We start from the raw sequence: 12,476 nt of genomic DNA, 5'->3' as shown, positions 1-12,476 counted from the left end.
AACATGTCAATAATTCAAGGTTTAATAAACATTTCAAGTTATCTGGAATACAGGTAAGCGGGAAGTCACTGTAATCATCTCAAGAGCCCTTTACCGGTTTAAGAAATTAGAGGCTTCTTTGTATATTTTACTTACTTAATCTTAACTGAATGACCTTTTTTGTTGTTTCTTCTGATTGTGACCAGTGGAACCTGTCACAAACCATCTTCTACGCAAATTGATAAGATGCTAAGAAAGAACAGGAAACAGTGAATAACTTTAGAAAGAACAGGCTTAGTCAACACAATTAGAGTAATTATGCCACTTGATTAAGAAATAGCATTATAATTGTAGGAATATATTCAGGAAGAGGGGGATGTCTCTCTAATTGTACATTCAACCTCATTTAACAAATTTTTAGTTTTGAAGAATACATTTTGAAAACTGTAGCTTAAAGAAATTTGACTTATGCTCTTTATATTTAAAATACTTAACTTTGTTTTTAGATAGTGAAACTTCACTTGCTTATTATCCCTTGCCCTAGCAGTCAGAAACAACCTGCCATTGCTAAGGAGGAAAAACTTTTCTTCTACCCTCTTACGTTCTGAATTTGGGGGCCTGCAAATTACACTGACAGAAGTCAGATTAGCAAAAAAAAAAAAAAAAAAAAAAAAAAAAAAAAGATTTTTATTCATTCACCACCATTTACATACAAGTGTGACTAAAAGAGGCAGTTAGAATTTGGGGCTCCTGTGTTAATATGGGGAGAGGGGAGGAGGACACTTACAGGAAACAAATGACTTTTAAGAAAGATACATGGGCCCCTAGGAAAATGGATATATGATACGGTGTGTGACAATGTCAGTTTAGATGTGGTGCCACTTTTTCTCTCTGTTCTCTAGTGATAAAAGTCAATCTTCCCTGGTTTCAAAACTCTGGGGAGCAGCTTTGTGATAACTGAGTTTTCTCTGTGAGTCTCTGTTTTTAGGCAGATCAGGAAGTTCCCCAGAAAAGCCTATTCTCAAATACCTTCAGCGCAAAATAATTTTTATGCCACAGTGATGTATTCTGTACCCCTTCACCACCAACACAAATATCTGAACGCTTACTGTGTACAAGGCACTGAATTAGTACTGATGGCAAAACAAAATATTTTAAGACAAAATTCAGTCACCAAGGAGCTTATAAAATAAATTGAGAGTATGAGACAACTTAAACTTTTTATTTTTTTGTTTCTAAATACTCTTACAACAGCAAAAGAATTTTTATATATTATGAACAAAAATAAAAAACAAATGACAAAAAAAAATGCATTATACCAAGAGTTAATATCCATACCCCAAAAAAGAGTTTCTGCAAAATGAGTAACAAAAAAAGATTAGAAAAACAAAGGAGAGATAAATGCAAGGAACCAACAAACTATAAAATTCTCCTCAACCTTAGTCAATCAAAGAAATACAAATTAAAACTACAATACTGTTTTTTCAGCTGGCAGCCTGGCAAAGATTAAAATAGACTGATACTATGATGTGTTGGTGAGGGGTTAGGGGAAATACTCTCAAACACTGTTGGCTGGAATGTGAATTGTTACAAGGATTGTGCAGAGCAGTTTGGCACTATAGGCATTATACATGGCTTCTCTTACGTACAGCAAACACATGTCTAAGAATTCATCCTATAAAATAAAAATAGTCTCAGAGGATATGTACAAGCACCACAGCACTGTTTACAATGCAAAAAAAAGGAAAAAGAAAAAGAAAAAAGAAAAATACCTTGCAACAAATTGGAAACAATCTAATCATCGATAGGGGGCTGGTAAATAAAATGACGGTATATTCATAAAAGGGAATATTACATGGCTACTAAAAAGAATGAGTAAATCAACACCTAATGACATAAAAAGAGTACTCTATATTCAGTGAAGACAGAGTTAAAGAAAAGGATGCATAGTATCACCTCATTTTTTGGAAATGGGGAGAGAAAAAGAAAAAGAAATGAAGACAGTGGAAGAGAAAGATTACATTTATCTCTATACTCTTAACACTGTAATCCAGGGGGGACATGGGGGCAGGAAGACTCACTTTATGCCTGAAGTTTCAACCAAATACGTGTAACTTCTGTAAACAGAAGAAACAAAGGAAGGTGCTATGGCAATACAGTTAGGGAGACTATACTGGGGTTTTACAAGACTAAAAGCGGAGAAGGCTTGTAGTAAAGAAATCTAATATGTTAATAGATGGTACAAGAAACACCAAAATACTGCCTTCAAATAATGACACAGAAGGGGTGCCTGGGTGGCTCAGTCGGTTGAGTGTCCAACTTTGGCTCAGGTCATGATCGCATAGCTCGTGAGTTCGAGCCCCCTGTGGGCTCTGTGCTGACAGCTCAGAGCCTAGAGCCTGCTTCACATTCTGTGTCTCCCTTTCTCTCTGCCCCTCCTCTCTCTCTCTCTCTCTCAAAAATAAACATTTAAAATTTTTTTAAAAAAATAAAAAAAAAAAGTAGAAATCAATGAAAGAGGGGCGCCTGGGTGGCTCAGTTGGTTAGGCAACTGACTTCGGCTCAGGTCATGATCTCACAGGTCACGATCTCACAGTTCGTGAGTTCGAGACGCGCACTGGGCTCTGTATTGGCAGCTCAGAGCCTGGAGCCTGCTTCCAATTCTGTGTCTCCCTCTGTCTCTGCCCCACCCCTGCTCACACTCTGTCTCTGTCTCTCTCTCAAAAATAAATAAACATTAAAAAAAATTTTTTTAAATAATGACACAGAAGAGCTCTTTTAAGTGTGGACCACTGAGGAAGGCTTCACAGAAGTAAGATTTTGAAGCATTTTGATAAGCATAGGGGGAAGGAAAGTCGAAGGCAACACCGTACAATTTAATGTACAATTTTAAGTTTTTTCTAGCCATCTTTCAAAAGAGAAAATCTGATCCTTTTTCTTTGAAAGTTAATTTTACTATTACTTAACCCAACATATTCAAAACAGTATCATTTCAATATGTAATCAGTATTTTAAAAGCATAATGAGATACTTTGCATTCCTTTTTTTGTACTATCTTCAAAATGTGGTACGCAATTCAGAACAGCCACATCTCAAATGTTCAACAGCCACGTGCGGTACTGGCTACTGGAGTGGACAGCAGAAGTCTAAGGACTCTGAACGGAAACTCAGAACTGGATATTTCAGTGACTTAAGCTAATAAAATAGTAGTATGAAGTGAATAAGGCAAAAAGGCAGACTAGGCCAGAGCAAGAGGCCAGTCTGAGAGAATTTGAATTTTATATTGTAAGCAAATAAGAAACCAGTGGAAAATATTTATCGAGTAGGAATGATGACTAAGGCACTATTTCAGGAAGATTAACTTCTTTTTCTTTAATCAGATCATACATAAATTCAACATGCAGTTTTCTTCCCCAACACTTTTATTCTGTGAAAGAGTACTAAAATGGAGACGTAAAACAGTATCTGTCATCAAGCGACTACATTTTGTTGATTTAAGATGCTTCTGAATAGCTACTGTTGAAATATTTTTATTTCATGGTACCTTTATTTTTTAATTTTTTTTAACGTTTATTTATTTTTGAGACAGAGAGAGACAGAGCATGAACGGGGGAGGGTCAGAGAGAGAGGGAGACACAGAATCGGAAGCAGGCTCCAGGCTCCGAGCCATCAGCCCAGAGCCCGACGTGGGGCTCGAACTCACGAACCGTGAGATCATGACCTGAGACAAAGTCGGACGCTTAACCGACTGAGCCACCCAGGCGCCCCTATTTCATGGTACCTTTAAACAATTTTTTGAAAAATACGTTGGTAAGAACTTTACCAAAGTTTAATGGCCTTTACTTTAACACTCCCTATCAACAGCTCCCTTTAGTTAGAAATCTAAATTATTCTTAATTAAATGCAAAATTCAGACACTCAAGATGTTAAACTGATGGACTACATCACAAAAAATGGTAACTGCTAGTAGGAAAACTACCCACGAATTTTACCTTACAGAAAACAGTATCACAACCATGCAAGTTTCCTCCAGATTTCTCAACTTCAAAACTGAGAGCCTCTAACATTTCAGATAATCTACCTAAAGGCTAAAGAAAAAAAAAAAATTTAATGCTCAAGAAATGAGATAAGAAAGCAGGGCATGAAAGAACACCACTGGCCACAGGCCATTCCATTCGTTACTTACAATGACTGCCAAGGCAGGAAGAGGGACTCTGCAGCCAAGAGTCAGAAACCCAGTGATGTCATCATGACCAAAAAGCATTACATGACCTGCAATTTCAGCAACTAACTGCTCTGCATTAAAGCCATGGAATTTTCTTTTTTCTTTTCGCCAAGTCCCCTTCAGTTTTTAAGATAAGGAAACAGAGATCCAGACAGGTTTAGTGTAGTATTCAAAACTGCACAGCTAACTTAGTGGTAAAACCAGTACTAGATTTTAATTTATAAAAACTCAGGGGTTCCTGTGTGGCTTGGTCAGTTGAGCGTCTGACTTCAGCTCAGGTCATGATCTCACAGTTCATGAGTTCGAGCCCTGCGCCGGGCTCTGTGCTGACAGCGCAGAGCCGGGGAGCCTGCTTTGGATTCTCTGTCTCCCTCTCTTCTCTCTGCCCCTCCCCTGCTCACACTCTATCTCTATCTCAAAAGTAAATAAACATTAAAACAATCTAAAAAAAGAAAAACTCAGAAGTCAAAACTTAAGTGTTCTACTGCTGCTTTATAATTTTTCATTATTTCTCAAGTTATTCACATTAGATGCATTCCTTTCAGAACTTTTTTTTATAAATACTTTTTTAAAAAATATTTATTTTTGAGAGAGAGAGAGAGAGAGCGCACAAGAGGGAGAGAGGTGTCGGGGGGGGGAGGGTTGGGGGGACAGAGGATCTGAAGCAGGCTCTATGCTGACGGCAGAGAACCCAATGCGGGTCTCAAACTCACAAACCATGAGATCATGACCTGATCCAAAGTCGGATGCCTAACCAACTGAGCCACCTAGGTGCCCCTCCTTTCGTAACTTTTAAAAAGCAGAAAAGTGTTTGCTTCAAAAACTCCTGAATACTTCCAGAAACATCCTCCCTCTTCTTTCTGATCTACAGTGTCACTCTACAGACCATTTTTTCAGGAAAGCCTTCCCAAGCACCTGTAACCTAAATAGACCCATTCCCTTATTACACACTTATGAGCTCCTGTACTTCCCTTCTGTATATCTTAATATAAATACAAGTAGACAATTATTTCTGAAATTATTTAACGTCTATCTTCTCTATTTAGGTCTTAAACTGGTGTTTCTCAGGGTTTCTAGGCTCTTTACTGTGTACAGCAAGAGTTCCTGATATGAAATCCATAACATAACCATGAAATTATACACAAAATTGCTATGTTTGTGTATTTTTCTTCAGATACTCAAAAAAAAAAAGATCTTAAAAAACGTTAACAACCAAAAGACAGTGGATTTGTGTTGTTCACTGCCCAAAGCCATCCTTTCTTTGGGGGAACAACCACTTTCGCATCTCTCATGGTTCTAGGAAGGTTATGAGTGCCAGTGTTTAACTGGCTGACTGCTCCGGGGCATGTAAGCTAGGCCTGGCAGGTGTCGGCACCCCAGACTCCAGACGGTCCCAGTAAGAATCTCTCCTTGGGACAGAATATATGCATCTGGGAAAGAGGTGCCCTTTTTACATCTTGAATCCATATGGGCCACATAAGCCTGGAGTTGACACTGTCCATCCTCTGCCAAATGAAAAGTATCTGTCTGAAAATCAAGCCCAAAGAGTAGAGAGCAGACAGACCCTTGATTACATCATCTGAGCACTTCTATCCAAACATGAGTATTTGCAGTCTTTTTAAAAACATGAAGGGGGGAGAGGGGGTAATGACCCCTTTTCACCTTTAAGCTAAGAGTTGAATTTGTCACTTTTAAGCAAAAGTCACTTGAGAAAGCCACCCAATTTCCACTGATAGAATTTACAACCTACATGGCAATCGCTCCCAAAGATCTACCTGCAGTCCAAACCTCTATCAAACTCCAGCCCCATACATGCAACTGCTAAGTGGAAATCTCTACTTGGTATTTCAGAACTCTGTATTATCAAAACCAAACTACTGTCCTCCACAAACCTGGTCTCATTTTTCATCTCGACCAACACACATTTACCCTATCAGGTTTCCGAACTAGAAACCCGCCAGTCATTCTTGCCAATCCCATTCCTTCTCTCATCCATAGCTAACTACCAAGTCCTGTCCATTCTAGACCCTAATTATCTGCCACCATCCTAGTCCGGGCCAAGATGGAACAGGTTTCAGTGTCCCCTACAAGTTTCAGTGTCCTGTGTCTTCCTTCCTTCAAAATGATTCCCCACTAACTCCTCTCCCCAAACTGCAAATCTGATTATTTTATCCCTACTCCTGACATACCCCCATCCTCCTTAAATCAGTAGTAGCCAATTACATATGACTAGAGCAATAGCCAAGCTCCACTGTTGCACGTTATTAGTGGTATAACAAATGTACACCATAAAAAAAGTTCATCAGAAACACAGAAGTATAAAAAAAGAACATCCATGGCATCGGAGTAGCTCATATTCACCTGTTTTTAATAAAAGATACTCAAAAATAATGTCCTTAACTAGTCAAGGTCTGTAAGAACTTGGCTTGGGAATCCACTGGGCCCACCATCATCTGATCTAAAGCCCTACTCTAACCTAGTGCTGTTTTCAAAAACCACAACACTACTGGGGCTCTCCAGACATATCATTTTGTTTCTATTTTTTAAAAACTGACAGCCTTTAAAATATTAACTATAAAAACTCTCAAAGCGCCTCACAATCAGACTGGCATATCGAGTTGTGGGAGACCCCATCCAAAAATAAATATTTCTCTATACCGCCTGAAATGCTTTACTCTTTAAAAAGGTTTAACAAACACCCTCCTTTTAAAGAAAACTTTTCATAGTAAACAACACAACTAATAAGTCTGGCTTAAATTCTTCTTTCCAATATCTACACTAAAGGAATGGTAGCTTTGGTTAACGGAGAAAAACCATATTCAATTCTATGGCACATATATTTTTCATATTTCAGTATCTCTGAAATTAGACCTTACAATCAATGGCTTCTTAAAATTAACTAGAAGCATATTTTCTTTATGAACGGCTCAAAAAAGTATGGTGCACCTTGTAAGATCTAACTCCATACAACTCAGCATTTAATCTTGTAAGCATTAAAGAGTTGGACTGACCTGGTCATTTGGACCTAAGATATTTAAAAAGCATTTTAAAAGCATAAACACTAATAAAAGGTGGAAGAGGGAAGAAGGAAAGACTTTCTGGTTTAAACTTTAGCCTAAGAGGAAACCCATTTTCCTTTCTCTCCATGGCTCTCTGCTCCCAAAATCCAAAAATGAGAAGGTCTTTCTCCTCCAATTATTCATTTTAATATGCAACAAAGTCAGTTACACACCCAGTCTGCAGTTTAGTAGCTGAACCAGTATTTGTATACAAATCGCTATAAAAGACCAAATGACTCACGGAACTGCATACTTAACACGTGCATATCACTGTATATAAATGACACTTCAATAAAGTTGATTTTTTTTTTAGAGATTTTATTTTTGAATAATCTCTACATCCAACATGAGGCTTGACCTCACGAGCCCTAGATCAAGAGCCACATGCTCCACTGACTGAGCGCCCCAATAAAAGCTGAATTTTTTAAAAGACAAATCAATAGGGGTGCCTGGGTGGCTCAGTCAGTTAAGCATCTGACTCTCAATTTGGGCTCAGGTCATGATCTCATGGTCTGTGGGTTCGAACCCTGCATGGAGCCCCACGCGGTGAGTGCGGGGCCTGCTTGCAAATCATATTCATTCTTTCTCTCTCTCTCTCTCTCTCTCTCTCTCTCTCTCTCTCTCGGTCTGCCCCTCCCCCCTCATAATAAATAAATACATTTTTAAAAAGAAAAAACCAGTAAGTGCAGGAAGAAAATATTAGATAAAAATTTTGCCTTTAAAAAATCCCTTCCTTCAGGAGCATCTGGGTGGCTCAGTCAGTTAAGTGTCCTACTTGCACTCAGGTCATGATCTTGCAGTCCATGGGTTCGAGCCCCGTGTCAGGCTCTGTGCTGACAGCTCAGAGCCTGGAGCCTGTTTTGGATTCTGTGTCTCCCCGCCCTTCCCCTGCTTGCACTCTGTCTCTCTCTCTTTCTCTCAAAAATAAACAAACACTAAAAAAAAAATTTTTTTTTAATGAAAAAAAATATCCCTTCCTTCAGAAGGGATTCCACTCAGAAGAAAATGGGAAAGATTTCAGAAAGGGGACAAAGCGCATGTGCAGGAAACAAAAATAATGGGAGATGAGAATGAGGGAAATCTGGGTAAATCCTCATGAAACAACTTCATTTCACAGAAGACACTGGAAACTTTTGAGTAGAGAAGTGACACAAACTGGGCTTCAAGATTAACTTCAGCAGAACTGCATAAGATAACCCATATAACAGTGGAAGTGAAGAAGAGTGCAGCATTAGCCCAAGTGGGATGAGAACCTGATTCAGTAGGCAAGGAAAAAAAAAAAGGAAAAAGGAAAATTATCAACTATACTAATACATACACAATCTGTAACACTGCATACAAATATATATTCAATCAAAGAAATTTAGGGGCCCCTGTGTGGCTCAGTCAGTTAAGCATCCGACTTGGCTCAGGTCTTGATCTCCTGGTTCATGAGTTCAAGCACCGCATCAGGCTCTGTGCTGACAGCTCAGAGCCCGGAGCCTGCTTCAGAGTCTGTGTGTCCCTCTCTCTCTGCCCCCTCCCCTACTGGTTCTCTGTCTCTCTAAAATGAATAAACATTAAAACAAAATTTTTCTTTTAAGAAAAAGAACTGTGTTAAAACCAAATAACAGATTTGAAAACTCAACGAATAAATTTCTGGAGAAAATATTAAACACTAAAGTTCACACAAGAAATAGAAAACCTAAACAGACCAACAGTTATTAAATAAACTGAAATGGTATTCAAAGTCCTCTACAGAAAAGAAAGAAAGAAAGAAAGAAAGAAAGAAAGAAAGAAAGAAAGAAAGAAAGAAAGAAAGAAGAAAGAAGAAAAAAGAAAAGAAAATCTAAGCCTGAATGGTGTTATAGGTGAGGTCTGCAGAACTCGCAAGAAAGATCCTTCCAGTCTAAACCACTCCTGAAAAGAGGAAAAGGAAAGGTGCCCAATTCATTTTATGAGTCTATTATAACCTTCATACCACCATGTATCAAGAGCTGTACCTGAGTCAGCAGGAATAAAGAGGGACAATAGCATGAAAAGCAGAAGCAGTAGGCGCTGGCTACAGATACGATGTGACAGAATGGAGAAAGGTCTGGATTTGGTATGACATCAACAGAAATAAGGAACACCAGGGAAACAAGTTTGGTAAGGAAGGAGTTTAGTTTCAACTAGAACAACCAGGTAGAGGTATGCATAAAGCAACTGGGAAAAAACAAGGATTCACGTGCAGAGGAGAAATAAAGAATAGAGGTCTGAGAAGTATTCAGACAGAAGTGTCTGAACAATAATAATGCCAGGGGACTAGTGACATACAGAAAAATGAACTGACCAGTAAAACCTGGAGAACACATATTAAGCAAGAAGAAAAGAAAGGGGCAAATAGGAACAAAGTCAGTATGTCACCGAAGGCCTTTGCAAAGTGACATTTTTAAGGCCTTCCCCCATTCTCCCAGCACCAGGTCAGGTCTTCTAACACTGGGTACTTTAATCGTAATCACAATTATGGTTATAGAATTAATTCTTCAATCTATGTTTCCTCCAATATTCTTGATGCTCCATGAAGGCAAGGGCATTGTCTGTTGTAGCATCCTATAGCCTTGCAGTGGAAGTATTCGTTGAATACAATGGATAAATGAACAAAAGCCAAGGAAAGGCATTTCAAGAATGAGAAGTTGATGTTAAGTATCACAGAAAGCTCAAGGAGTTGATTTAGAATACATTAATAAATGTGCCACTTAGCTTATAGGTGAACCTTGTGAGGGTGAAATCCAGGTAACAAGGAGTTAAGAACTGAATGCCCGGCCAGGAAGTAAATGCAGGAAAAATAAACTACTCTTGACAATCTCCAGAGATGGGATTACAAAGGTATGAATTTTAATTTTACTTCAATTTTGCTCCAATTTACCATTTTTTAATGAACGTGTACTACTTTTACAAGGAAACAACGTTTTTTATTTTTTGGTTTTTTTTTTTTTTTTTTTTTAGCGTTAATATGATTTCAAAAGGAAAAGCAGCAACATGACATCTTGAGGGAGTAGCACGCCCAAGGGAAGGTTTTTGTAAACTGAAAAAAAACCTTTAGCACATCTGTACTTCTAACATCTCTAAGACAAAAGGGAGTAACTCCTATTCCATTAAGCAGGAGAGAGGAGAAAAATGAAACAAGGTGTTAAACTGGTAGGAAGGACAAAAAATGTTCCACTGAAATGGAAGGAAAGAAAGCACATGATAGAAGTAACTCAGTACATTCTGGCAAGAGCTCCCTCCCACTGAATGCCTCAAGCTTTTCAGTAAAGGGTGTGAAGAAGTGAAGCAAGCAGAAAAAAGTTTGAAATGAGTTCCACGAATAATATGAATCGGATGGGGAACCCAACAACCGTGAGTGGAATGGAATGGTGGAATACTGGTTCTCTGAAAAGTGTCTTCTAAATTTCAATCACCCTTTGTAAATTCAACCCCTTTCTAGCTCAGAACTGCCAGTATTTTAACTTTAATTTTAAATATTTAAATAATTCTGGCCCACACACTTTTCGTTTCAAGAATTGAAAACAGTGATAAGCATTAAAGTTACATCGTAATTCACAGTTTTAATTCAGACGTGAACTCCTAAGTAAATACAATAAAGGAGTTGTTTTCAACTCAAGCAACAAACAGCGATCATTTCAAGTATGAGTAATTGAAAATGCTCCTAACCATAAACCTGTTTGCAGAAAGAGGTTTTGCTGTTTTCAAACTCCTAGTACATCTCACTTTGACAGTTCCTGATTAGCAGAGAAAATTCAGAGTTCAAATCCCAGCACACTTAGACAAGTTACTTAACCTCTTTGCGTCTCGGTTTCCTCGTCTAAAAAATGAACACCATAACCAGGGTTATCACAAGGATTAAATGACGTCACACAGGTAAATGTGCCAAGTTCGCACTGTGTACTCAAAAGAGTTTGCTAACCGTTTGAAAGAGAAAAACTGCAGCGCTTTGACCAAATTAAAACATCCGAGAGCATGAAAGAGTATACAAGTCACAAAACGCCAGACTCTAACACATAGCACATTATTTTTCTTTCCTGACTCAAGCTATTTTCTTTTCTTGCCAAATCTTTCCACTAGGAGTCTGGAAAGAAAGGGGGGGGGGGGGGGGGAAGGTTACATTCACTCCGGCAGAAAGTTTTCAGAAACTGAAGCGCAGAATCACAACAGACATGGCAGCGGAGGCCGCGCAGGACAACAGGTGAACCTCCGAGAAACCTGGCACCTTCCCGCGGGCAAGTTTTCAGGGAGGGCTTGCAACTCCCCCCGACTCTACCACCCCACGAAACAGACATTTTTTTTCTCCTTCGCAGCAGCGTAGAGAGACATAACGCGAACAGCAACCTCGCAGCTCCTGGGAGAGAGAGGTGAGCGCCTTTCCCATTTAAGGATTCAAGAAGCGTCCTTGGAGGCGGCTTTCGCCCACATCGCCTCCCCAAACTCGGCCTGAAACCCAGGGGGTGGGGAACAAAAGAGGGGCCGGGCGGCGGGGCCGCAGCGGGGAGCTGCAAGGAGTCGACGTCGGGAGTCCGGGGGGCCGGGGTCTCCGGCGGGGTCGGGCCCGGGGTGGGGGCGCCGGACGGCGGGGCCCAACGGGCCGCGGCCTGACAGAGCCGAGGCGGCGGGGACCCCGTGAGGCGGCCGGACCGGGCCGCCCCCAGCTCAGGCCTCCCGCGCGCGCCCCGCTCCCCCCGAAACTTCTCCCGGAGCCCGCGCCGGCCTCCCCGCAGCCGCCGGCCTCTCCCGGCGCACACACGCACTCTCGGACGAGCCAACTCACCCGGACCCCGGGGAACTCATCGTCCAGCCCTCGGCGCGGAGCGGGGTGGGCGCGGCGAGCCGCCGGGGCGCGGCGGGGGCCCGACTCGGCCTCCGCCCTCGGCGTGCAGCGGCCCCGGCCCGGTCGCCCCTCGAGCGGCCGTGCGATCCTCGTCTCGCGCGGACGGACGCGCCGGAGCCCGAGCCTTCCTGCCCTTTCTCCCCGCCCTCCTCCCTCCTCCTTCGCCGAGAGCCAGCAGGCGGATTCCAATCTCGGCAGCCGCCGCCGCCGCCGCCGCTGCCGCCGCCGCCGCCGCCGACACTCGCAGGGGTGGGGGGGCGGCGCGGGCGCGGGGGCCTGGGGGAGGGGCGGGCCTCCGCGGGACTCGGCGCCGCGCGCGCGCACTGGGAAGACGCCCGCCCCGCCCCGGACACGAAAGGAGCCGAGC

The 12,476-nt window shown here is 41.4% G+C and overlaps 1 protein-coding gene across 2 annotated transcripts in view; it reads right to left on the bottom strand.

Moving 5' to 3' along the window:
- Positions 1-12,162, bottom strand: part of BMPR1A (bone morphogenetic protein receptor type 1A) — a 136,559-nt gene extending 124,397 nt beyond the window's left edge. The window contains exon 1 of one of the 2 annotated variants that reach the window (XM_053909666.1): positions 12,050-12,162. The gene's annotated coding sequence lies outside the window, so the exon portion shown is untranslated. Of the gene's footprint in view, positions 1-135; positions 156-12,049 lie in introns of those variants that run through there. The other variant, XM_053909667.1, reaches the window with a different exon arrangement.
- Between the last annotated feature and the right edge of the window lie 314 nt (positions 12,163-12,476).

Source organism: Panthera pardus, unplaced genomic scaffold (genome assembly GCF_024362965.1).
Source record: "Panthera pardus isolate Hobbes unplaced genomic scaffold, ASM2436296v1 HiC_scaffold_22, whole genome shotgun sequence".
Lineage (NCBI taxonomy): Eukaryota > Metazoa > Chordata > Mammalia > Carnivora > Felidae > Panthera > Panthera pardus.
The sequence above is the reverse complement of the archived record's forward strand: the minus strand, read 5'-3'. Positions and strand labels throughout refer to the sequence as shown.